This window comes from Alligator mississippiensis, chromosome 4 (assembly GCF_030867095.1).
Source record: "Alligator mississippiensis isolate rAllMis1 chromosome 4, rAllMis1, whole genome shotgun sequence".
Classification (NCBI taxonomy): domain Eukaryota; kingdom Metazoa; phylum Chordata; order Crocodylia; family Alligatoridae; genus Alligator; species Alligator mississippiensis.
The window spans coordinates 19,773,507-19,800,237 of NC_081827.1; the positions used below are offsets into that span (position 1 = coordinate 19,773,507).

Below are 26,731 nucleotides of genomic sequence, written 5' to 3' on the forward strand. Positions count from 1 at the left end.
TGGTTTATGTGCACTGAATGTCTGTTCTGCTACAGGTTTAAACCAGTTTCTGATCATTTAAACCAATTTATGTGTAATGCCTGTCCCTAGCCAAAAAGTTCTTTTTAGTGCTGGGTCATATCTTTCTAAGTTTAACTCAAGTTGCGCTATATATTTCTACTGCCACCTTCTCCCTTCTTTAATATCAGATTACTATTGGTCTCCTCTTCTTCATCTTTGTTTCAGTTAATCTAGTTCACAACATCCTAAACAGTTCTTATTTTTTTTACTCCTCTCATTATGGGTCAGATTCTCAGATGGTTTAATTCAGTGTAAGTCTATTGTTTTCAGTTGAGAGAGGCAAATTTTTATTTAATTGTATTTTGGCCCATTAATGCTCGGGCCCTCTACTTTTATTTATTTTTTTTACAGTTCAAATATGCTTGCCTCTTGAGATCTGTTTTTTTATTTCCTTTCAACGCTTCCTCCCTGGACCAAACCAACAACGGATGCACCTCAGCTGACTTTATCCAGGCGACACTGTGGAAATCCTAGGGAAATCTTTTAAAGTTGTGGTGATTGCTACGTTCTCCTTTTTTATTTTGATTGTGTTGCCTGCTAAAGGATAACTTCAGGCAAAGTGATAGGTGCTTCTGCAGATCTTTAGGGAGCAAAGTTAATGGCTTCAATTCTCATTAGTCTATACAACAGTCAAACCCTTTCAATTTTTTTAACCGTTGCCCTGTTTTGCTCAATGGTGGAGTGTAGGGGAGGGCTGGGACGGGAGTAGGGATCCAAGCAGGAAAAAATAGAAAAAGAATTTCAGATTCCTGGACCTGAGGGGGGAGGTCGGGGAAGAGAAAAAGGGAGCATCTGTTGTGAAACAGCCTGATTCACTAACAACCCAAATTGGTCCGTCTGGGATAAATTAGGTAACACATATGTGCAAAAGGCCTTTTGTTGCTTTAATCCTGTTACTTGAAAGAAAGCCCATGGGCAGACAGAGGGAGGTCAAATGTGCAGATGACTTTATAACCCAGCCTTCTTTATAACCATGACAGCCACAAATACAAATGCACTTCTTTTGCTACAAATGCATTTAGTGCAACACAGTTTCCTCCCTTCTTCCTTCCACTGCCTGTAAACATGGCATTGCCCTTGACTACATACTTTCCTCCTCTTCTCTTCTGTCTGCTCTTCCTATGTTGGCTTTTCCCTGTTGTCAGTTCTTCAGCATTGATTCTTTGTGTATTCCATGTTCTCTTTCATGCCCTCTCAGCAGTGACTACAACATCCTTTTAGATGGCTTTCTGCAATCCTAGGTCACCTCTCTCCAGCCGTGCACAGTGTTGCTGCTAAATTCTTCATTCAGTGAAACCAAATAAGCCTCATTCCAAGTAACACAGAATCTCAATCCATTTGGGGTGGGGGAGGGATCTTTTCTTTACAAAATGAAGCCAACTTCAATTTTCACTCTCCTCTTACTTCCTTGTGCATTCTATTTATCCAGCACTATATTTATCTCTATAAAATATATATTTTGGGGTGATAAAAGAGCCTCTGAAATGTCTGTCTTTTTCAGCAACTTGCTTATTGCAAGTGTTAGTTACAAATACAGTATTAACAAGAGGGGAGACAATCACCCATGTGTTTTATAACTCATTTGTTATTGTGTTTTGGAATGGGTGGATTTTCATGTGCGGTATTTATAAAAACACTACAAAGTTTTAATATAAAAAAATCTATAACATACATTGTACTGAACATAACAGTTCAATTTTTGTAATTCCTGGTTAAACTCTCATTGATTTTGATCAGACCGGGACCTCACCCTACCTTATTTTGTTCATTTCTGTATAGAATGAGATTGATGACAGAGGTAGCAGAGAGAGATTTATAGATGCAAATAGTAAAATATTTTTAGCAGCGTAAATATTTAGAATGAGTTCTATTTTGCAAAAACAGAGGCTGGCATTGTTACAATTTAGTTTTTTTAAGGTCCCCATCTGGAGCTGGGGAAGAACAGATAATTAAGATGGCCTTTCTATTATAAATAAGGAAGTTAATCTGGAAAACAATCATTGGCACAAATATTACATAGTCTCATCCAAATGAAAAAAAAAAATCTCTTCCATTCTTCTTCAAGTGGGTGCAGCTGGAGTCAGGCTAAGACTGCCAGGTTCTTAACGGACTGCTTTCAAGAAATCAAGGCTGATCTGAGCTAATGAAATAATGGAGTCCATTTTGTAATAAAGAACAGAAACAAAGAGAAAAGAAAATTAAAAAGGAGCTACTTTTGGACCTCGACAAATGTTTTGGTCTAAATATACCATATAGTTACAGCAGTATAACTCTTCTGGAACAAGAGTATTCACACAAGAGCAGAGTACCTCTCCTTGGTTTAACTTATACAAGAAAGAAATTAGGAGTTTGAGTCAACACTTATCAATATCAGTAGCTAGAGAAATATGGCCTAAATTAAGTGATTATAAGTAAGCACACAATTTGGCTCCATAACTCCAAGCAAAGTGTGCTTTTTTAACAAAATGTCAAAAATGTAGGATGTGTGGAGTGTTCCACATAGGTTGACCACCTTTTCAAAATGGAAAGGCAGGACCCATACCTGCCTCATTTCCCCACTCTTTCCCCCCATCAGCAGCACAACCAGAGCAGAGCTGAGTGGGCAGGGGCAGATGTAGGCTGCCTGTTGTGGGTTTGGGACTCCCCTCCCTGCTGCCATTCCCTTGGGATCCCCAGAATGGCTCCGCACCCCCTGCCAGCCCAGCAGCAGGGGCCACAACTCCATGCTGCTGCTGGGTGGGCCCAGGGCACGCAGCCAGCACAGGGCTCCTGGGGAAAAGAGTAGGGCAGGGGGTCCCAAGCCTGCAGTGGGCAGGCTGCATCTGCCCCCTCCCTGCACACAAATCTGGGGGGCACATGCCCTCCCATGCCTCCCATGCTCCCTGGATGTGCTGTTTGTGGCTCTGCCCCACTCTGCCCTGGCCCCAGGCTGCATGTACCACCCTGGCTGGATATTGCCCCCAGCCCCTGCCCCACTCCCTCCCTCACTGTGGGGGCCTCAATCTGCTCTCTTCCTTCCCCTCTTTCCCCCCATAGACTTACCTGCAAAGAGCTGCTGTCCACACTGCCTGCCATTTCCCAGTCCCTGCAAGATGCTGTGAATCTGGGACAACTGCTGTCCCGGAGTCATGCAGTCTGGGATCAGGACTTTATGTTCCCATTCTGGGACTGTCCTGCCTAGTTAGGGACAGGTGGTTGTCCTTGTTCCGTGGGCATCTCTTCTGGATCCTTTGCTGCTTAACATGTTTCTTAATGATTTGGGTGGCTGAATAGAGCCTTTTCTGATCAAGTCTGCAGATAATAAGGACTGCAAACACTTTGGAACAGGGGCAGGGAATAATTTCAGGTGGAGGGCCTCTTACTGAGTTTTGGCAAGCTGTTGAGGGCCACAAGGGAAGCCCCTCCCCTTGACAGATGTCATCATCTTGTGATCAGAAGTTCTACCACCTAACCCTGACCTTTGCCACCACTAGTCCCTCCCCTTGCCCCCCAGAAGTACTCCTTTCAGCAAGGGTATGCACCGTCTCGGAACCAGAAAAATACCAAATTATTTTCCAGGCAAGGAGTTTATATGTGCTCCATGCCTGGGAGGGAATTCAGCCCAAGCCGGGACTGAGCTGTGCCTAACAGTAAGGGGTGGGGTGGGGTGGGGGGAGGAGGTGCAGGAGAGGATAGAGTATGGGGCAGAAGCTGCAAAGGGCAAGCAGGGAGTGGGGCAGGAGGCTGATCTTGGCTTGACTGTAGCCCTGATGCAGGCTCAAGTCCAGAGCAGAGCCAAAGCACCTGCCTGCCCCCTCTCCCCACACTTTGTATGTAAAGCTGAGACAAGGGGCTTTACTTCCTATGCTGAGTGGGATGGGGAGGGGGACACCTTGTTTTAGATTCCAGTAAATGCAGTATTTTATAACACTTTTTCTATTATCTGAGCATTTCTCAGTGTAGTGAATCTTGGGACTACCATCTATTGCGTGTACAGGTTTCCCTCGCTTTATGCTGTACATGAGTTCCTGGAAAAGTGTGCATAACTTGAATTTGCATAAAGGGAACTCACTTTACAATGTAACAAAGAGATGCATTCCAAGACCTCAACTGTACTGACCCCCAGACCCATTTCTGCCACTTATACAAGACAGTTTTGATACTAACAGCAGGCACAGTACACACAAGCACAGGGTGGCGGTGAATATTGCCATAATGGGGATGGTAACTACAGAAACGCGTGTCACAGACAATGAGTGAGGAGCACAGATCCACACAGGAGACTGTATTTTGGTGTGCATCACTCCCACAATGCACCGTACAAAGCAGCTGATGCAGACTTCCACCACACTGATCGCATAAAAATGAATTTACCTTGCATGTAATGAACTTTTGGTAAAAAAAGGGTCATCGCTTAACAGTGAATTTGAACATACAGAACCTGCATAAATTGAGGAAAACCTGTAATTCTTTGCTCTCTTCTCTCTGCCAAGCTGAACTGTTCAATTGTGTACATAGCTCTTTCTTTTAGTTTCCAAAACTCAGAAACTTTCAGAAACATTTCGACAGCAAAAGGTTTATATGCAATGATGAAAATATCTTTTGAAATATTTCTACTGTTTTTATATGCTGTGTGTGTGCATTTCTACCTTGTAGACTGCAGTGCATGCTAGAAAAGCCTGTGCTAGCTTGTATATGGAAGCAGTGTGGGGTTCTGTGGAAGCTAACTTTCCAATCTTTAGACTGCACTGCAGCATGAAGTGTAGACATACAAATAGGATCAGAGCAAGTTAAAATTTTAACCTTTGTGGTGTCCGAAGAAATGAAAATGCCAGAATTACAAATATAAAACTTACATATTAAAAAGAGATCTTAGAATCTAAATACAGAAATATAATGGTAAGTTATTAATACTAGCCCTTATAACATAGCACTGCTTTTGTACTCTGTATGGAGGATGCTAATGCAATGATGATGATTTAGAGCAGTTTACAATATAGCTCTTCCTTGTTCAGTATCACTAATTCACTGAATTAACCAGAAAAAAAGGTAATCACATAATCGTGTTGTATTTAAAGTACTCAGTAACTCTGTAGTGCTGTAATATTGCACAGTTGGTGAAACACTGCTTTATTCCAGTGATAGTAGTCTGAGCTGGCACAAAGTAGATGTCAAAGCTGACTAATTGAATTGTGATTGCTTTTGTTCTTTATTAACTGCATGAGGATTTGATACTTTTTTAAGACTGGGCTGCCCATACTAGTTGTCTTTCTGAGGCATGATAAAGATTTAGGGAAATCATTTAACTCAAATTTTATGAACTGGATAGGATTTGTCTCTAATAATAATTAAAAGACTTTCTGTATGGGGGTGAACCAAAGCAGTCTAAAGGAAGGCATGATATAAAATGGCATGAATTGCATTATTTTTCTGGAATGCTTTGGCAGGCGATGAAGAGATTATCCCCACTCTCTGCCCCCTGCCTAAGGGGCCATGCTCATGCTCCCTGAACACCATGGCAAGGGCTGCTGTCCCATCAGGGCCCTGCCCCCTTGCCGCTCCAGAAGCCAGGCGGGAGTGTGGCCAGACACTGGCTGGCAGGGCCCCTTAGGTAAGGGGGCAGGGAGCGGAGTCTTTCCCCCCTTCATTTGGCAGAGAGGGTTTTTTCCGTCGCTTGCCCTGTGTAGAGTGACCAGCAGTGGCAATTGGGGCAGGCAGACCCTGGCTACGGTCCCTTGCAGGTAGTGGAGATAGAGGGAGCAATAATCCCCCTCCCTTCCTCCTCTTCCTCAGGGGCCATGCCAGCCAGTGTCTGGCCATGCCTTGCCACTGCTGCAGCGGGGGGGAGCGCCCAGCCGACCCCAGCTTGGGTCCATGCTGGACGGGTAGGGAGGGGGGAATTAAACCCATCTCTGGCCAGTTCAGTCCAGGCTACTGCTGGGAATGGCCATGCCCCTGCCACTGGAGCAGTCAGCAGGGAAATGCAGGTTGGTGCTGGTGGGACAGGGGTGGGAGGAGGGGGAATAATCCTCTTCCCTGCTCCCTTCAGAGGCCCGTGTCTGGCCAAACCCTGTCCCTGCTCGGACTGGGGAAGCAGAGGGGTGGGGCCAACCTTGCTCTGCTAGAGCAGAGAGCACAGCCCAGCCCAGAGAGCATGGCGGGGTTGCTGGGGGACTCTGGGTAAACTTAAACCAGGAAGGGGTTTCAGGCAGAAGTTGCATAAACCAGTTTGAGCTCAATCAGTTACATTGGATATACTACATTCAACCAGGTTTATCTCAAACTGGTTTCGGCCATTTTGAAACTGGTTTATGTCTGTTCTGTTATAGGTTTAAACCAGTTTCTGATCACTTAAACTGGTTTATGTGTAATGTCTGCCCCTAGCTGAAAGGTAGTTGCTGTTTTATTAGGTTGCAAACTTGTAACTGAGAGCTACAGGTAGCCTGAATATAGGTTTCATTCGTCAGCAGAAATACAAAATGTTCTCAGTTTTTGTCTACCTATATGCACAGGGGACATGTAGGGGGGCACAGGAGGGCACTTGCCCCCCTGAGGTTGGCCGCTGCTGAAGCAGCCACCAGCTTCTGTGGGAAGCCGCTGCCCTCTCCCCCCTTCATTGCCAATGCGGCTGCCAGCAGCTGTAGGCAGTCCCCGCTTGAAACTGCCATGCCCCCACTGCTAACACCACCACCACTGCTTGTGGGCAGTCGTCATGCCTCCCCCCACCCCAGCCTCTGAGGGCACGTGTCGTTCATGCCTATATGTTATGTGTTCATTTTTTTTTTTTTTACACACATGTAGACAGAGATAATCTGAACAGGGTGCGGGGCCCAGAGCAAATCAGCCTGTGCAAGGCCCTGCCTCCAGATGCGAGGAAGCTGGCAGAAGATTTGGCGGGGGGGGGGGGGGGGGGGGGGGGCAGGTGCCAAGCAGCTGGATGTGAAGCTGGCAGTGGCACAGAGTCACAGGGGCCACTCTACCTGTCTCTGCAGGGCCCTCCAACGTGAGGGGCCCAGGGTGGTTGCCCTGATTCGCCCTCCCCTCCCCGCCGGGATGGCCCTGCATGCAGAGAGAGGGAAAGAGATATGTAGACAAACTTGAGAGAAATAACACCCATTCTATTATAGTGATAATACTGAAATGTGAATCATTTTTTTTTTTTTAATTTTACATGTCTTGTGCTATCACTATGTAACTGATTCCATGCTAGAAGCTTTATTTCTACTCTACTCTATTGTGCTGTCTGAAGGGATAAATAACTATGGAGAAATTTGCTCTTCCTTCATTATGATGCTGTCTCCAAAGTGTTTTGTTTAAACCATTAAAACAGTTTTCAAAGGGTTGAGTGAGCATGTTTAAAATGTAAAAATGCTTACGTTTTGCATAATGTGTTCAATCTGTCAGAACCCATTTTAAATTTATTTTTCACTGTTTACCTCAAAGTAGGTCTCAAAAAGAAAATGAGTAGCTGGTAAAGGCTCAGAATCTCTCCTCTTCAGGCAATTCTGGCATGTAGTAGGGGTGGGATGCAGGGGGATGAGGAAAAGAGACTACAACAGCAAGCAAACCCTTATGAATAAGAACGGCTCATTGAAAATTCCTGTGGAATGAAAATTCAGGAAAACAAAACCAAACCAAATAAATGAAGTGCAGGGCTGTTTTTGTGATGTTGACCCTTATTGAAACATTAACAAAAAAAACAAGGCATTTCACTGTTTTCAATTATCATTCTAATTAATTTAACTTAGATGTCTCAAAACACTAAATATAATAATATAAATTATGTGTGATGATAAATATTGTAATTGGATGTCAATGTCAACACTAAATTAAATACTTGAACTTTAGTACAGTGAGAAAATTGAAGCAATTTATTTCTTGTAGTTTGTTAGAAATATATTGAAATTGGTACCCTTATGTGTGTTTCCAGAGAGGGGAGCAACAACCAGCTGTCTAATTGTTCATGTTGTATGTATGGACAGAAAAGTGAAAACACTACTCTAAATCATATACCAGGACAATGGCAGAGATGGGCCATGAAATATAGGAACTTTAACCCCACTTCAGTTCCTGTCTGCTGGGCCATGTTGTGTCTCTCTTATGGTACTTGTAAGGCAAGAAATTTTATTACGATCTGTAGGTACAGCTGATCATTCATTCACTTCCAAGTTTTGTAGGAATTACCATATTTTCTCACATACAACAGCTGTTTTCCAAAAAACAGCTGCTGGAACAGCATGCCGCTCTGTCTCCCTGCCAGATTGCGCACCATGCCCCTGCACTTCTGGGACTCTAATTTTAATTATCACCAACTGGATGTGACCATCCTTCGAAATCTGGGATTGTCAGGGCGAACCGGGACGTATGATTACTCTATTTTATATTCCACCCTGGACATCAGGTGCTAAAAGTTAAGCATTGTAGCATATAATTTAAGGCTGCCTAAAACCTTTGAGTTTAGTCCCTCTAGCATATGTCACTCATGCCTAAGTACTTCAGAATAATGTAGCTGTTTCTTACATGTTTGAAATATGCTGCTGGGGCTGTTGTATTTGGTGCTCTGTAAACAGGTGCCCATTAGTGTCCCATCATGTTCTTTAACTTTTGAACCATTGATTCACATGCATTCATGAACTTTCTCTCCCGGGGCATTAGCTCATCAGAAATAGGCAATGCTGCTTTTTACATGACTCCCTTTCCCATTTCCCCCCTTAGTCCCTCCTAAATATGTGATTTTAACATCCCAATTGGAAATTTCCCAGAAGGTCACAATCACGTGAATCTTCCTGCCAGGAAGAGAGGCACAGGTGCAGGAACTTGGCCAAAGTGTCACGGCAGGTCAGTGGCAGCACTTTGAATAGAAGCAACACAAAGTCATAAACGTAAGTGGAAGTAGAGGTAGGCTACGCTAGTTCTGGTCCCAGTTAGTGCAGTTTGGTGGGCAGGCCCATCAGCTTTGCTGAGAGGCAGAAATCAGTTAGGCAGGTAGCAGTGCTGTGCTAATGTGGCTGGACTGTTTCAAGAAGTAGTCCAGGGCTACCTCCCTAGTTAAAATCAGTCTAATCTAGTCCTTATTCATAGATTCATAGATGTTAGGGTTGGAAGGGACCTCAATAGATCATCGTGTCTGACCCCCTGCATAGGCAGGAAAGAGTGCTGGGTTTAGATGACCCCAGCTAGATGGTTATCTAACCTCCTCTTGAAGACCCCCAGGGTAGGGGAGAGCACCACCTCCCTTGGGAGCCCATTCCAGACCTTGTCCACTCGAACTGTGAAGAAGTTCTTCCTAATGTCCAATCTAAATCTGCTCTCTTATAGCTTGTGGTCATTATTTATTGTAACCCCCGGGGGCGCCTTGGTGAATAAATACTCACCAATTCCCTTCTGTGCCCCCGTGATGAACTTATGGTGGATGGCATTACACTGCACTGGTCGATGCAGCAAGGTAATGCTTTTTCAGTTTTCCAAATTTGAAACAAAAGTGCCATTTAAAGGGTGTTTGAGGACACCAGGGATTCAGTCCTGAAATTCAGAGTTGCCCTGGAAAACACTAAGGTATGCATCACTTTATCAACACTACTACTAGACTGTGCTGCAGGGATTCATCATTTTGCTCCACAGCCTGCTGCCCAATAACTGAACAGTGGCAGGCACATAAATTAGTTTTAGTAAATGTAAACAGTTTTAGAGAATTGTCTATTAAAAGCTCTCTCCTTGCACGTTGGGGATAAGTAGCTAAGAGATGACAACAATTGTGAAAGCATGGCAGTTCATTACCTAGTGACACACTCCTGAGACAGTGCTCTGGGTAGTAGCCTGGACTTTCAGCCTGCAAATCTTGTTTAGACTTTACATTCAGACTGTGGAAGTAGAGATGTGGTCTATATATTACACACCATGATGTACAGTTCAGATGAAATCTGCATGCAGTTTGCTTTTATCTCCATTTCATGTATTGATGTTTTCCAATTAAGTAAAGAAGCAAAGGGAGAATTAATAGACTAAATTAAAACAAACATGCATTAGTACCATAAACAGATAGTATAGTGTGATATAGAGGTTAATTAGTTGTTAATGCATTCATTTAATGTTCCTACCTGGAAATTCATGCTACAATCAATTGTACTTTGTGTTGCTTAAAAAAAAAAGTCACATTTATTGTGATCCAAGGAAGAACCCATGATTAAAAGTCTAGCAATTTGGTGAGCTATTATGTGCAGTGCTTTGTCTGGAAACGAAAGCTTGGAAAAGATTGTCTGATTAAATCACCCTTTTTGTCTTGTACTTAGTTAATAGTGCTATGGTAATTACACCACAGATAAAACTGTAACTCACTTAATTTAGAAATCTTTTTATTATGCCTGTTAATTCTCCTAGAAAACTTTCTTTCCATCTCTAAAGTTGCATTTGCATTTTGCATCTGTAGAGAGTTTTTTTGCCTCAAAATCTGAAGCAAAGACCTTGCAAAAGGAAGGGTCTTCTCTGTGATGTTGAGCTGAAGAATACTAATGTCTGGCTGGGAAGAAGAAGGAACTAGCAAGGATACCCTGACTTGAACCTCACACCAATTAGAGGCAAGGATGGCGTGTTAGGTATCTGGGCTCCCTCCTCCCTGAGCAGTGGCAAATCTGTAAAGTTTGGGCTTGCAAGATCTGGACATTGCAATCATATGATTCATGCCTTCAAGTCAGAATGTGTTTTCTCTGTATGTATGGGGCAGCTTTTAAAGCCAGTTTCAACTCTTCCTTTGAGTCAGTGAACTTTGGATCATGTCTATTAAAATAAAATAAGGAAAAGCCACTGAAACAGCAGTTATTAAAAGAGCAGTATGTGAACAGATGGGGTATCAGTGGATTGAAGTATTATTTTAGTGTCCCTTAGCTCACTCAGAAAAAGGGAGGGAGAAGGCTGAAAAATACATTGTGGGTATCTAATATATTCTCACTATACTGTTGAAAGGGAATCAAGATACTCGAGATGATTTGAGTTTTAAAATAATCAGTGTAATAATCAGATTGTAACAGCATCTGACCAAGAACCATCTTGAGCCTCTTTACCAGTTTACAGTCCAGACCAGTGCTTCTCAACCAGGGTGCTGTGGCGTACTGCACAATATTATGACTGTGAGATTTGCAAACACCTACACTTGATTCACAAGATTAAACCCAGAGATTTCAAATAGGAACCTATAATTTCAAAGCTTTCTGACCTGTTATGGTTTCTCTGAGTTCTTTGCAACAGAATAATTGCTCTGTTAATTTTTCTGTAAGTAAAATAAAATAAAAATTGAGAGCTGGTATTTTCCAAGTGCTGCAGTGAGTCTAACTAGGGGTGCCTTCAGTCTGATGAAGTTGAGAACCACTGATCTAGATTCACTCTTGGACACCCTTTTCTGAGAGAGAGATGCAACAATCCAACTGCCTCTTCTAGGGTCCAGTTTTGACTCTTTAGACAATATATATATTGGAAGAGGGGGAAAAGGAGGTATAGATATATATCTTTGTTGAGATTGTGGAAAAGGAGATATCTATCTATCTATCTATCTATCTATCTATCTATCTATCTATCTATCTATCTATCTATCTATCTATCTTCAGGCTAACAGCAGAAATGTGATAGATGTGAGCAAATGTGCCTTGTATAGAATTTCTCAACCACCACTAGGTTTTACATAAAATAGATCAAGCACAAGAGTTTATAGGCTTTTAAAAAAAGGCAACAAACTTTCCAATTATAGTGTACTTCTCTCAAGATCACCCTTGTCTTGCAAACCTGTGGAGTCACTATGAGCACTTCCATGAAGCTCTTAAAAGTACCAGCAAGTTGTATGCTGTGCCTACCCACTACTACTTTGCATCTACCAAGCATAGAAATAAAGCTATGGAGCTGCCCTGAAGGTCCCCAGTGCCAGCACTGTCAAAATATCTGTTCTGCTGGGCTTGATAGCAGTGGCAGGGCTTTACTAGAATGACTTTATTGCTTGCTTTCCAGGTTAGGCAAGTTGGAACAGGAACAGGTGGCCAGAATGTGTTCTCAAGAGTGCTCTGTTGAGTGCAGCAGAAGTGACGTACATTTACCTGTGTTCACAGTGAGGGTATTTGCCTGCTTGGTGTAGGCAGCTCTTTCTCCTTGGCTTGAGTTGCTAAGAACCACTTAAGAGGACAAAACACGGTTCTCTTGCCCTCTTTTTATAATTTCCTTAACCCTCTGTTGGATGACTTTTTGATAAGCTTGCAGCACTTGACTTTGTTTCAAGGGAGAGCTCTTCTCTGGAGCTAACTTTCCGCAGTAGGAGCAAATTCTTCAGGACAGAGGTATCAAAATAATCCAGTCTTGCAGGCCAGATGAGTGGTGTGGGTCTGGTCTGCAGACTGGATTGGGCCCATAAACCAGTCCCCCATGCTGGATCCAGCTGGTAGGGTCAGTCCGGTGTGGGTGATACACGTAGTGCACAGTTGGACCGGCCCCATGTATTACTTGCAGAGCACGTGCAGGCTCCAGCCCTGTGCACCACATGCAACACATGCTGACTTCAGCCCTATAATGCAGTCTGTGCCAAATCATCCCTGTATGCTGCATGTTCATATGCTAGTCCCAACCCCATGTGGCACGTGGGGCCAGTGTGGAGCACAGGATGCATGTGGCACCTGCTCCAGGCCAGCTCTGCATGCGTGGCTGGGCTGTGGGCCTGATCTGGATCAGTCCCAGATCCAGTACTCAGGGCTAATCCGGTGGGACTGTTGGATGCAGCACACACCCCAGACTGGACCCGAGTGGTAAGTGCAAGGCATGCACTGGCTTTAGCCTCTGAATTGTTTGCAGCCGATGTCAGATACGGTCTGTACGCTGCATACTGCGTGTGGTGCTGGTTCAAGCCCCACAGGCAGCACCACAGGCTGGGCGATAGGGCTCTTTGTGCTAGATCCAACCTGTGGGCCAGATCTTTGGTTTACAGTGTTGATATTTGAGTAGAGGACCATCTCTATTTAATGACCTATTGCTTGGTTCCTTTTATTGCTTGGTTCCTTTTGGTGTTTTAGGCTAACTTGGAAGGGAAAAGACTTCATATTCAAAATCCTTGTAAGCATACAGCCAAAGATATTAATGTTAATAGGACGACTGCTTACAAGGGAGAAAAATTTTCACTCTTAATGCATTCAGTAGATTTCATTAGATTGGGGCTGGAAGGGACCTTGTGAGATCCTCGGGTCCAGCCCTCTTCCCAAGGAGCAGGAAGTCAGCTGGGGTCAGATCACCCCAGCAAGATAAGCATCCAAGCATTTCTTAAAGGTATCCAGAATAGGTGCTTGCACCACTTCTTGGGGCGTCTATGACAGACTCTGGAGACTCAGATGGTAAAGAAGTGTTTCCTTATGTCCAGATTAAAATGGTCTTCCAGTAGTTTGTGACCATTAGACCTTGTCTTCTCTTGGGGTGCCCCGGTGAACAGACATTCCCACAGTTCCTGATGCACACCCCTTATATACTTATAAACTTCCACCAAGCCACCCTTGAGTCTTTGCTTCTCCAGGCTGAAGAGTCCCATGTCCCTCAGCCTCTCTTCATAAGGCCTGTTCTCTTGACCTCTGATCATGTGTGTGGCTCTGCTCTGGACTCTCCAGGGAATTCCATCTTTGGAACAAAGACAAATTTGCCATTTGGATGAGGGTCGCTAAGCTTGTAGAGAAAAGGTGTGCAACATCCTCAATGGTTGTCAGCTTGTTAAGCAGCCAGAAATGTAAGGTTTTCCACTTACAGAATATTTTGATATCAAGGTGATTTGTGAACATAGCACAAAATATTGCACTGTAGGTAGTCACAGAAGAATGTTTTAAAGGCTACAGATGTAAATCTTAAATATTTTGACAGCTGTCCTCTTTTCTCATGGCTGGAACTTGGAACTGAAGATGTAGCATAGTATATCTCTTAATATTTGGATACATACATATACCATAGCCCTTGTATTTTGATTTATGATGCCACATGTATATACGGAGTTTAATCTCTGTTCACTGATACAATGAATGATGCTGATGCATAACCAATGATAGCAGAGATTAATAGCAGTATGCTTTGTGATCATTGAGTCTTCAGCCCTAATTGATTGTTAGTACTGGTCTTTTGAATTTTATAATATAGGTTACTTAGCTTAAATGCACTAACTTCTGGTTGTAGTTTTCCAGCCGCAATTAAAAGAAAATCAGAAAAATGTTAGCTTTACCAATGGGCAAGCTAACAGGCTTCCATCACAGTAGTAGCAATTGTCTTTATGTTCAACATAAATCAGTTTTGATCACTGGGCATGGGTCTATAAGATGTATTTGTGTGAAGATTCAAAGACTGTTAAAAACACATGGGTGATTTAAATTTCAACATGTCACACAAACAAATAACAATTCTGTAAGGAAATTTGACTGAAATTACTGATTAAAGTGTTTTCTCCTGTATCGTGGAGAAGTTTGTTCACTTTTGATAGCTATTTGTTGTGGATTTGAGAGCAATAATTCGTGTGTGTTTTTCAGATACACAGTGGGCACGTCTACACATGAAATTAATATGAAGCAATAAACTCTGGCACATATCTGGAGTTCGCTGGAGCTTATTGTTCCTGGGTGCCATGTTTACGCATGTGCCTGGGATCACAGCACATTCATTTGGTTCAGAGCAGCCCTGGCTGGCAGGGAGCTGAGGGGGTCAGCCTGGGTCAACATGTTGCAGAGGGGCTGGCTGGGACATGAGGGTGCTCCAGTGTGGGGCTAGCTGTTAAGCACACTTGTGTCCCAAACAGCCCCTTCAGTGTCCTACGCATGCTTTGCTGCGCAGTAAAGAACTCTGCCATGGGATAGTACTTGAATTTATAAATACTATCCTATAGCAGAGTTAATTAGTTTACTGCAGCTGAATAGGGCTGCATGTGTAGACATGGAGACTTTACTGCAGAGCTAATTAGGCAAATCCACAGTAAGCATCTTGCGTAGGCATGCCCAGTAGGAAACTAAGATCGTCCCGAAGTGGAGGTTGTAAAAAGACTTTCTTCACACATGGTGGGGAGGGGAAATTATCTAAAGATTGAGCAGTTTTGCTGATAGTTATTTTTCAAACTTTTTTCTATTACATTTTCTCTTTCCATCAACATTTCCAGAGAGAATGTTAGAACAGAGCAATAATCTCTTTAGTGTATTTTATTCTTCTTTCTGGGGCTGCTAACATGAATTAATCATTGCACATCCTGCTATTTTAGCTTAGCTAAGCAGAAGTTTTAATTTTGTAAAGTAACCATGGGTTTATTTATGTTGACTTATGATTTTCCTAATGAATGTAGTACTTCATATGTTATTGAGTTCTCCATAAAAAGAAAGTCAGTCTGTTTTGCTGATACTTACCACAGTGTTGTATCTGAGGCCTCTGCTTATCTCTTGTACTTAGCATATGGGATATCTGTGATGGAACAGATGACAGTAGAAGACGTTTTAATTGCCTTGATGGGTGATGTTTCACAGCAGGAATGTGCATATTAAAATAAATAACATAATTGAAGCTTTCAAAACTAGCATCTATTTGGCCATGCATTTAGACATTACAGTAATATTCGATCAGGCTCTGCACCTGAGAAAATAAGCTGAGCTAGTTTGTTTGGACAAAGCACTGGGCCAAGATAGCTTTGCTGCTTCCAGACCTTCAAGCGCTAGTACATGCAGGACTAGTCTGGGTACCTCTGCACAACATTGCCTTGCACTGTTACACCAGTAGTTCTCACCCTTTTTAGGCTCAAGGCACCCCTCAATAGACCACTTAAGAGAGCAAAACACTGATCTCTTACCCTCTTTTTATAATTTCCTTTACCCTCTGTTGGATGACTTCCTGATCAGCCTGCAGCACTTAACCTTATTTCAAGGGAGAGCTCTTTTCTGGAGCTAATTTCCTCAGTAGGAGCGAATTGTTCAGGACAGAGGTGTCAAAATCATTCAGTCTTGCAGGCCAGATGAGTGGTATGCATCTGGTCTGCAGACTGGATTGGGCCCATAAACCAGTCCCCCATGCTGGATCCAGCTGGTAGAGCCAGTCTGGTGTGGATGATACACGTAGTGCACACATTGGATTACAGGGGGTGGCGGTCCCTGTTTGTTCCTAGGCTTGCTGCAGCCTGTGCTGCCCCATGCCTGGATTCAGCTCTCGCTGGGTTTAGCAACCCATAGGGATTCAGAGGTGGAAGGGGGACAGTGAGCCACTGCCAGGCAGCTGGGGGGCCAGCAGCAGCTGTATCTGGGAATACCAGCAGAGGGAGGGGTCCTCCTTCTGTGCCTGTTTCTGGGAACCTGGAAACAGGCACAGAAGGAGGAACCCTCCCTCTGCTGCTGCTGCTGCTTTTGGGTTCATTGGGGACACGGGATGCAATCCACAGGTGGAGGGGTGGGTGGGGGTCAGAGGTGGGTATCAGTGGGGCAATGGAGAGGTAGAGAGAGTGATCCAGATGGCAGGGGGTTGATCTGGGGGTGGAGGGGCTGATCATAAGGCAGGGGTTGATCCAGGAGACAGTGGTGGTGGAGGGGGTGATTTGGATGGGAGAGGAAGCAGCAGCCCACCCATTCCCCTCATCCCCTTATGTGTTTTACATGATTTTTTTTTTGGATTATATTTTCATAGTTTCATAGTTGGTAGGGTCGGCAGGGAACCTCAAGTCTGATCCCCCTGCCATGGCAGGAAAAAGTACTGGGGTCAAACGACCCCAGCAAGGTGTTCGTCTAACCTCCTCTTAAAGACCCCCAGGGTAGGAGCCAGCACCACTTCGCTTGGAAGTTGGTTCCAGGTCCTAGTTGACCTAACTGTAAAGTAGCGCCTCCTGATGTCCAGTCTGAATCTACCCTCTGCCAGCTTGTGACCGTTATTTCTAGTCACTCCTGGTAGTGCTTGTGGGGGAACAGGGACTCCCCCAATGCCTGCTGGTCCTCTCTGACTAGTTTGTAACAGGCCACTAGGTCCCCCCTCAGCCTTCTCTTGTGGAGGCTGAACAGGTTCAGGTCCCTTAGCCTCTCCTTGTAGGGCCTGTCCTGCTGCCCCCTGATCATGCAAGTGGCCCTCCTCTGGACCCTCTCAGTGCTGTCCACATCTCTCCTGAAGTGTGGCGCCCAGAGCTGGACGCAGTACTCCAACTGCAGCCTGACCAGTGCTGCATAGAGGGGGAGGATCACCTCCTTGGACCTGCTCGAGATGCATCTGTGGATGTATGACAAGGTGTGGTTGGCCTTTCTGACTGCATCCCCACACTGTCAGCCCATGTTCATTTTGGCATCAATAATGATTCCAAGATCCTTTTCTGCCTCTGCACTGACAAGAAGGGAGTTCCCCAGCCTGTAGGTATGCTGCTGGTTCTTCCTCCCCAGGTGCAGCACCTTGCATTTGTCAGTGTTGAAACCCATCTTGTTCTCATCTGCCCACCCCTATAACCTGTTTAAGTCCAATTGCAGCCTATTCTTCCCTTCTAGCATGCCCACATCCCCCCACATCTTAGTATCCTCAGCAAATTTGAAAAAGGTGCTTTTTACCCTCTCGTCCAAGTTACCGATGAAGATGTTGAACAGTGCAGGTGTGAGGACTGAGCCCTAGGGGACCCCACTGCCCACATCCCTCTAGGTCAAAAATGACCCATCCACCACCACTCTCTCTGGGTGCGGCCCTCCAGCCAGTTAGCAACTCATTTGACTGTGTAGGTGTCAATGCCACAGTCCCCTAGTTTTTTAATGAGAATGGGGTGAGAGACAATGTCGAAGGTCTTCCTGAAGTCCAGAAAGACTACGTCCACTGCTACCCCTGCATCTAAGGATTTTGTGACCTGGTCATAGAAGGCCACCAGGTTGGTCTGACAGGACCTGTCTCTAATGAACCCATGTTGGTTGCCCCTAAGCATAACCTCCCCTGCTGGACCCTTGTGGACATGCGCCAGGATAATTATCTCAAAAAGCTTACTCAGGATTGAGGTAAGACTAACTGGCCTATAGTTTCCTGGGTCCTTCTTCTTCCCTTTTTTGAAAATGGGAACCACACTGGCCCTTTTCCAGTCCTCTGGCACCACACCAGAGCACCCTTAGTGCTCATAAAGCAGTGCCAGGGGTATTGCAATGACCTCTACTTATTCCCTCAGCACTCTGGGGTGGAGGTTGTCAGGACCAGCTGGTTTAAATATGTCCAGTCCCTCCAGAAGTTCCCTGATTATGTAGAAGTGAGGACTCCCTCCTGTAAAATGAGTGCCCTAACCACTAAGCCTCAGAGACATGCCCTCCCTTGCTCCCTTTAATACATCTTCTTTCTGCTAAGTGTGACATATTGGTAGGCAGAATGGGCTAAGCATGAGCTGAGGGACAGACTTTGACCAACTGGATCTTTGCAATAATTGTGTGATATTTAACATCAGAGATTGATCCCCTTTGCCTGTTGACATCCTTCAGGCAAATCCAATGGTGGCTCCGTACAACACAATCCCCTGGGCAATATCTCTTGTTTGGGATTTTTATTGGACTTCTCTGACATTTGCTGAATGGTCATCTTAATATCAGGGCAGGTTTTTTTTTTTTTTTAAAGGGCTCCTGTTTGTTATATGACAAGATTAACCTGTTCTCCTCCTCCTGTTGCTTGTTTTCCATATGTTGACTCCTGTGTATTTGCCACTTTTAACATACTGCATTTCTGCGTTTTTGTGAGTTGGCTATAGAAAAAGGGAGACGATCGTTCTTTCAAGCTATAAAGATCCAAGAGCAAATGTTATTAGCTGACATTCTCATATTTGTTTTGTCTGGCCTTTTGCATATATAAGACCATACTATGTTTCTAGAAAACTGATTTCAATAGTTGGCTCTGTTTTTCTCATTTCTAAACCAGATGTGCTTTTTACCTAGCAGTTCTTCTGCTTAGAGATCATTTGAGATGCAGAGGAAGTAATCTAGCTTGCTTTTGTGAAGAGCCTAACTGTGCCTGACTACTATGTGTCAGGCAGTGTGAAGGATTGAACTAAGTCTAGATAGCTTATTTCTCTTAGGACCTGTTAGCCTAGTGTTAAATCATAATGATCCTAACGGAAATAGAAAGAACAGTTCTTTATCCACACAGCATTACCCAAAGGAAGCCAGGAAAATGCTGCCTGAAATAAAAACAGATTTTTTACTAGCACTTAATGCTAGTAAATTCTACTTCTATTTTCTGGACATTTGGTAGCCAGTTTCAGCTTCTCTTACTTTTTCAACCACTATAGTATGCCCAAAATCGCATTATACTCTGTTGCATGTGCTTGGCACTCAAATGTGTGGTTCCTAAAACCTTGATATCAGCATTGTTTTATTTGCAAAGTACTTAAGACTGGTTTGTGGCATAGTATAATCTCAAAATCTATGCCTGGACATGGCCTTAAAGCAGTTGATTGATTAAACTGTGCTATCAAGAAAACAAAATGACTTCATATCACTTTGCTTGAAGGGAAAAAAAGCTAATGGTGTAGAGCCGGAATAACAACCTTAAAGAGATTGTTTTATACTTACTACTTCTGATAGGTAAGCAGATGGGGCCCTGCACAGGTATGAGAATCTGCCCTTATGATTCATTGAAGGATTAGAGCTGAGCTCTAAACCACATGCATGGGGTCCTCATCAAAACAAGATTGATGCAGTCCATAACAGAGACAGGAAAGAAGTCAGAAATGTGTATTGTACTTTTTCCACCTTTTCTACATTTGCACAAAATGGAGCCACAGAATTTGGGGCATATATCATTACTGACAGGTTTAGTGTGATGTACAGTGGCATTATGCATTACCTCTTCTACATTGCTTTGGCAACATTTTATGTAAAAATAAGATGGGAGATGCAGAAAAAAAGATTGTGTGAAGGCAACAATGTAGACTACCTGAACTGAAGAATCTGAATTTTAAGTTTAGACAACACACATAGTGTCTGATGTTTATTATATTTTTCGTGTTCAAGTTACTTGAATGTAGATAATGAGGTTACTGATTCTTGAATGTAACTTGCTGCAATGATATTTGGGTCTTTATAGCACGTTTTTATGGCATGGAACATTTCTGCCCTTCCTTTTCTCCCTGTTCTCTTGGTTTGCCACTTTTGCCATGGACACCTTTCCTATATGATTAATTCCTCTGGAAGTAATCATGGAAAGAAGCAAGGAGTGTACCATTTTAGCTTTATGTAGCTCATTCACAATTGCTTCATGGGGGATTCTTTGAGAACTGCTATTTTTAGGCCATTCTGCTTGTCATTGTAACTTGCCTATATTATATCAATAATATTGTTTTTCCATATTTGGAGAACTTCTGAAAGGGTTGTTTTGAGCCTAAAATATTGCTCGGGGGGGGGGGGGGGTGTTCATTCAGATGCCATGACAGTACTGCCTCTTCAAATTGTTGGGCTTCTTCCTTGTGCCTCCTGTCTTCTGTCACTACATTCTGAGCACCCATGATGTGCCATCATCTTCTTGGTAGCTGAAGCATGCAGTCTGACTGGAGCTCTTATTCAGACAAGGAAGCAGGGACAATGAGGTACTTGGACTCCAACTCTGAGGAAGTGTGACTTAGTAATCATTATTTGACCGAAACCCGGTGTTTGTGGTCAAACTCAGTAGAATTTTGGATGGCTTTTGATACAATGTCAATGTTTTTATGCATGGCAGATACTTCTTTTCTTTAAAAAGAAAAATGCTTTTCAGTGGAGAATTAGATTTTCAACAAAGCAGGTTTGACCATCTTGTGTAAAAAACCAGTCTTCCTTGGTCATTGCTGGGGGTTTTAGCTCTTTCATCTGAGTCACAGTTGTTAACCAGCAACTAAGTAGTGGTATTGTCTATGGCCACTGCTCTCTTTGAACTGCCTACTGAAGGGGGAAATGTAAAACACTGTACCAGTGAAGTTATACAAGCATGTTGTCATTTGTCTAATAAATAATTAAAGATACCTTGAGAGGAGCTTGGTCCCTTCAGGTCATATCCATTTAAGAGCAAATAGAAATTAGCTTTGCAATCACTAGAATCAATTGATTGTTTTTAGTAAATTGTTCTGTGAAAGAGTCAAAATCATGAGTCCCTGTCAATTAGTGATTATGGTGCAATTTCAAATTATATGCATCAAATTTTGGAATTGGATATTATTTTCTCATGTTTATATTCATGCTTAATGAATCAGTGTTTTGCTCAAATCTCTACACAGATATGAAAGATCAGAAGCATTGAATTTTGTGTGTTGAACAGTTGGTATCTTGAGAAGATATTAACATAACTCAGTTTGTAATGTATACAGTTCCTACTGTCCGTAGGAATTATTTCATATCTAGCAAGCAGAGCACCGATCAAATGACTGCAATATTAATAGAGGCAAACAGTATGACTTTAGCAGATAGTAGTGTCAATGGATATTTGGCAGGATAAGTATAATCTCTACAGTCAGAAAAATGACACTACTAAATTGCTCCTCAATTTAAGTTTAATTTCCCTTTCATAGTTCTGTCAGACACTTAAGTTGTTTGCTATGAATTGGAAATTTATAGTCATGACGTATCATAGTTTCATCCCTGGGAAGTCATACAAACATGTAAAACTAATGCAACCATTTGACAAGTAACTCATCTAAATGCAGATTCCCATGAAGTAATTTTCTCCATATACATACCATAAGGCGCATGAAGTCTCCATGCTCAAGATGGGAACAGTGACTTGTTTAGAAAATAAAAATGGGTGGGAGGTATCTCCATCTTGTATCTCTTACTTTCTACAAGAAAACACCCTTATCCTTCTTAGATGGATGGTAGGATAGTATAGTGGAATATAGCATTAGGCAGATTCAAATTCCTTGCATCAAGGACCTAATAAATAACTAAACTGCTTGGTTTAGAATCAGAAACAAAACAATTTGTTCTTGTCATCTTATAGTGGTTAAATTATGAAAAATAGGCCTGTAAAGATTTAACTGATCCATGAATTTAATTTGTGAGCTTGTGTTGGCTTCAATGTATCATACTACAATATAGGTCAAACTTCCTATATCAAGGGCAGTGTAATACACATGGTGTCATTACTAGCTTATGTATTATGCAGGTAGCAGCTGGGAGAATCATAGTGGAATGCAATAAATATATCAGCAACAAAGATTTAATTATTTTCATTCATTTTTGTCTTAGTTATATTTCTCCCTATTTTATGCTTTTGGGAACTTCATTTAAGATTTTTTTTTTGTTTACTATTTCTAGATATTTTTGCCTAACATAAATAGCAATGAGGACTATGTAAAACCCTTACATAGTTTAAAAAGCAAAACAAAACGAAGAAAAATGAGCATCTCAGCTAGCCCAAACTGGTTAATCAGAAATATATGAGTAGAGGAAGGAAAGAAAAAACATCCTGGTCCAAGTCAGGATGCTCTCTTAACTCACGGAGGGAAAAATGCTTGGTTTATTATTGTCATGACCCAATGATTTTGTGTGTGCTTTGGCACTGCAGAATTATTTCCCGCCACATGGAGCTTTCTTTGCACGGTGCAACTCTCAGCTGCAGAGAGAGAAACCCTGGTGCAAAGGAGTTCCCGCCACCCGTATGTAAATTTGTTCCCCATTATTGGCTGTTTCTAAATTATTCCCACGTGGCAGCTAGCGATTGGCTTGCTAGCCGTATAAGAGGTTTGAGCAGTTTCCGCCCAAGTTGGAGGACTCTACATCCATCTCATGGAGAACTCTAAGCACGCTGTGGAGCCTAACAAACTCCACGTGTGCCTTAGAGGAGGATATAGGGGCCTGATCAACCTCTCGCCTCTCCCTGTCGTCGCATGATCCCTCAACGTACCCCTGCCCTGCGCGCTCGTTCCACGGAGCCTAGCAAACTCCGTGTGTGTGTATCCAGAGCTCTGTCCGGTTTGTTAACAAGAGGCTTGAGTTTTCTGCGGGTCTTGTTCGTGTTCGTTTGGCGGAGCCTAGCAAACTCCGTTTGTGTCGTCTGTAACTGTAACCATGCAAGTTTTCCTGCCTGCACCACGACCATCTATGGTGTAAGTAAAATAATCTTTAATCAACCTCTACGCGTCAGTGCCTAATTCTAGTCTGCCGTGCCTGCTTCCCCAGCCCACGTGCCCAGGCTGCTGGCCACAGCCCCTCGGCCTCGACAGTTATGAGATAAAATAAAAGACGGGATGGATGGGAGAAAAAAAGCAAGTTGATGTCTGTGTGAAACTTTTTCAGAAAACAGTAGGAAAAAAATGAAGGTATACAAGATAGGGGAATGAGTATCTCTCTGGGTAAATTGCAACTATTAAAGTAAATCACTTTTTTTTTGTAACAAGATGGGCAGTTAAAAAATTCTGATCTTTCACTTTCAAAAACATATGAGGTTTTCGCAATGAATTGAAATGGAGCAGATTCAAGTCTGTAATAAGAGCTATTGAAAAGAATATTGGGTTTTATCTTCTCTCCTCTTACAATAATGGTAGAGCGTAACAAGGACGGTGTTGAGGTCAGATTATAGATATAACTCATTGCATCATGCAAGCAACATACCTTTCAGGAATGGACCTTAAATGTAATTAAACATATGCAACTGCTTCTGTTTCTGACAGTGTGCAAAACAACCGGGTTTAAAATAAATTGAAACTTTTTCCTCTTTCACCTTACTGTTGCAAGTCACATGCTAAATTGCCTTTCCAATAGAAATTATTAGGTTACAATGATCAGTACTTTGGTCAATTAGCTTTGGTCACCTAGAGGTAAAGAAATTTCCTTATATGTCTGTACATATAGGATCAGCTCTGATTTATCAATTCTGCTTTGGTATAAATCCAACTGTAATGAAGAAAAAGCTGTATTCTGATGGAAAAAGGAATGAATTAGTGCTGTTTGTACTTGTCTCATTTTCCCTCAGATATGCAAAACCCTAGTACTTTCAGTAGTTGTTTTCTTTTGTTCATGTGTTCCCTCTTTCTTTTTTTTTTTTTTAATAACACTACTATAAAAATGTATTTTTGGGGAAAGGAGAGAAAATAGATCTGGACTGATAGTGTTTAGTTTAGTTTATCTATAGCACTTGGCATTCGTCGAGTTCAAAAAGTGCTTTGCGAGGAAGGTAATTGTGATTATTCCTTATAGAAGAAGTATGTTAAATGAGCTTTAGAGAGATATCATGACTTACCCAAGGCAATGTAGAAAGCTGGCTTTCTTTTTAGCTTAAATTAATAGTTTTTAGCCAATTAGGGTACATACAGATGTCTGGGAGTTTAGGGGGAGGTTAGATTGCAGTAAAAATGGTCACTCAATTAAACTTAGTTATCCCAGGTATGGACTTACACTTGGATCCCTAGATGGATCTAAATGTGAACTGTACAGATTCAAGATTGTAGATCAGTCTAAAAATGGCTGGGGATAGTCTAGTTTAGATCAGGTCTGATGGGAATGATTTAACTGAACTTCTGTATAGTTCTCTGCAGAGCCCCAGGACTACAAAAGCCCAGCTGCTGGCCCTAGCCCTAGGACTGTGCTTTTCCTACACTGCTTCTGGCACCAGGGTATTTTTAGCCTCCAAGGCCCTTGCCCCATTCCCAGATGGACAACTCCCACATTCCCCCCTCCACCCCCATGAACCATCCAACCCCCCCCCCCACCTCATCTCACAAGTTGTTCTTAGTGCCAGTTTTACTGGAATTTGTTGGTGCTGGGAGCTTATTGAAGTAAGTCAGTGTGGGAGGATTGTTTCACTATGGGGAGGGTTGTTCATCTGGAATTGAGGGAGGTTGGGGGCCTAAAAATAACCCCTGATCCTGGGTGGGGTGGTGAGGGGAAGAGCCACCCACCCCCTGCAAACCCTGCTAGCTCCACAATCCCACCCAAACCTCTTGGACCCCCAGTTCCCACCTGTGGATGCTCGCTGCCCACCCCTCAATTCCCTGCCTGGAGCCTGCTTTCCACCCCCCCCCCCATTCCTTTCCTGCCCCATTAACCCTCCCGTCTCGGCTTACCTTAGATCAGGTGGCCATTTTTAACTTGATCTAACTTCCCCAAATGTCTGTAAGTACCCTTAGTGCTTTACCCACACATAGCCCTTTTCCAATCAGCCTTTCAAGACATAGGGAAAAGTCAATTTTTCCTTGTTTCTTTAATATCATTCAAACTTTTGCACAAGTAATCTATGCATGTAAGTAAGAGTTTGTGTTTTTGGCTATTTTGTTTGTTTTTAATGCACTTGTATTCTTCATTTTATAAATAAAATCTGATGTGTTTCAATAGAAAAAACTAATGGAAGAACATCCTATCCTGGTTTTTTGGCTAATGGTATATTTAGATACCAATTATCCAGTGCTGTAAAGCTAGACCAGTGATTTTCAACCAGGGTGTGCAGGGGTGCCCCAAGATCCTTTGAATGATGTGGTGAGAAGATAAGCATAGGCTCAGGCTCAGTCCCTGCCTGGCCATTCCCCTGTTCACATGACTCATGGCCTGTAATAAATCTATCTGCACTGTAATAAAATTGTTAGTTTTTGGAATTGGGTGCTGCTCAAGTCACAAAAGTTATGCAGGGATGCTGTGAATCTAATGAGGGGCCTTGAGTCTAAAATGGTTGAGAACCACTGAGCCACACGTATAGAGTAACAGACTTCAAATATGTTCTTTCTAAAATCATTATTTACTGTAGACCAGATTCAAAGTTTAAACAGTGTTTTTCATAGATTGACTTCAATAGGGAATAATAACTTTTGATGCTGGCATACTGCTGAATATCATGAAATGTTCTATATTTTTCATTCCCTTTTACTTCCCCTTCACTCTAAAGAAAGTCAGCTATGTCCCAATCCAGCTAAGCACTTAAACACATGAATAAATGTGTTCAGGGACTGGGGGCTTAATAAAGCACTTTGAGACCCTTAGACAGGAGACACTCTAAACATACAAAATACTATATATATTATAATAATCATGGCTAGTGGAAGGTCAGAACTGTGTGTAGTAAGCAGAATCCATTACTGGAATGTGTAGGGCTGGTAGAATAAACTACATTTGGATTTTTTTTTCAGAAACAAAAAAAACCCAAAACAAAACCAAAAACAGACAAGCTTTTAATGGGAAATTTTCCTCTACTTGCTTTGGAAATTACTGTAAATGAAGATTCAGAATGTTAGAGCAACAGAAGCTAACATTATACTAGTTCACTGCTCTGTTAGAGTTCAAATGTTACAATTCATCTACTGTAATGTTACATGCCATTGTGTGCCACAACAATTGGATTGCCCTGTGATGCATAGTCCCCAAGCTAATTTTTGCTGTGGAGCATGAAGAGTGAAATATGTGCAACAAATACTTAATAACCCACTTACCCTTGTAAGGCTGGTGAGTTATCATGTTTGTTGCCTGGTAGGGTTTTGGGTACATATATCATCACTTTGCATAGTGAATTCTTCATATATCTTTAAAACACATAGTTTTCATAAATCTTCTGCTGGCAGAGGTGGACATATATTTCTTCCTAGCAGTGTGTACTTTCCAGCTGTCATTGATGCACCTTTTATAGTAAAGACATTTTCAGGAAAGTATTATATAAATGACAATTCTTTGTTGTTTTTGTAGTTTTACAAAAAGGGTAAAATTAAGTAAGGACTTGATCCTGCTCAGAAATCAGTGCATGTGCCATGAAATCCAGTTTTGTCTCTTAAATCTGTGTGTTCAGATTC

The 26,731-nt window shown here is 42.5% G+C and overlaps 1 protein-coding gene across 5 annotated transcripts in view; it reads left to right on the forward strand.

Annotated features, from left to right (window-relative positions):
* The window catches only part of CACNA2D1 (calcium voltage-gated channel auxiliary subunit alpha2delta 1), a 669,683-nt gene that overhangs the window by 313,829 nt on the left and 329,123 nt on the right, over positions 1 to 26,731 (forward strand). The gene's annotated exons all lie outside the window — the stretch shown is intronic.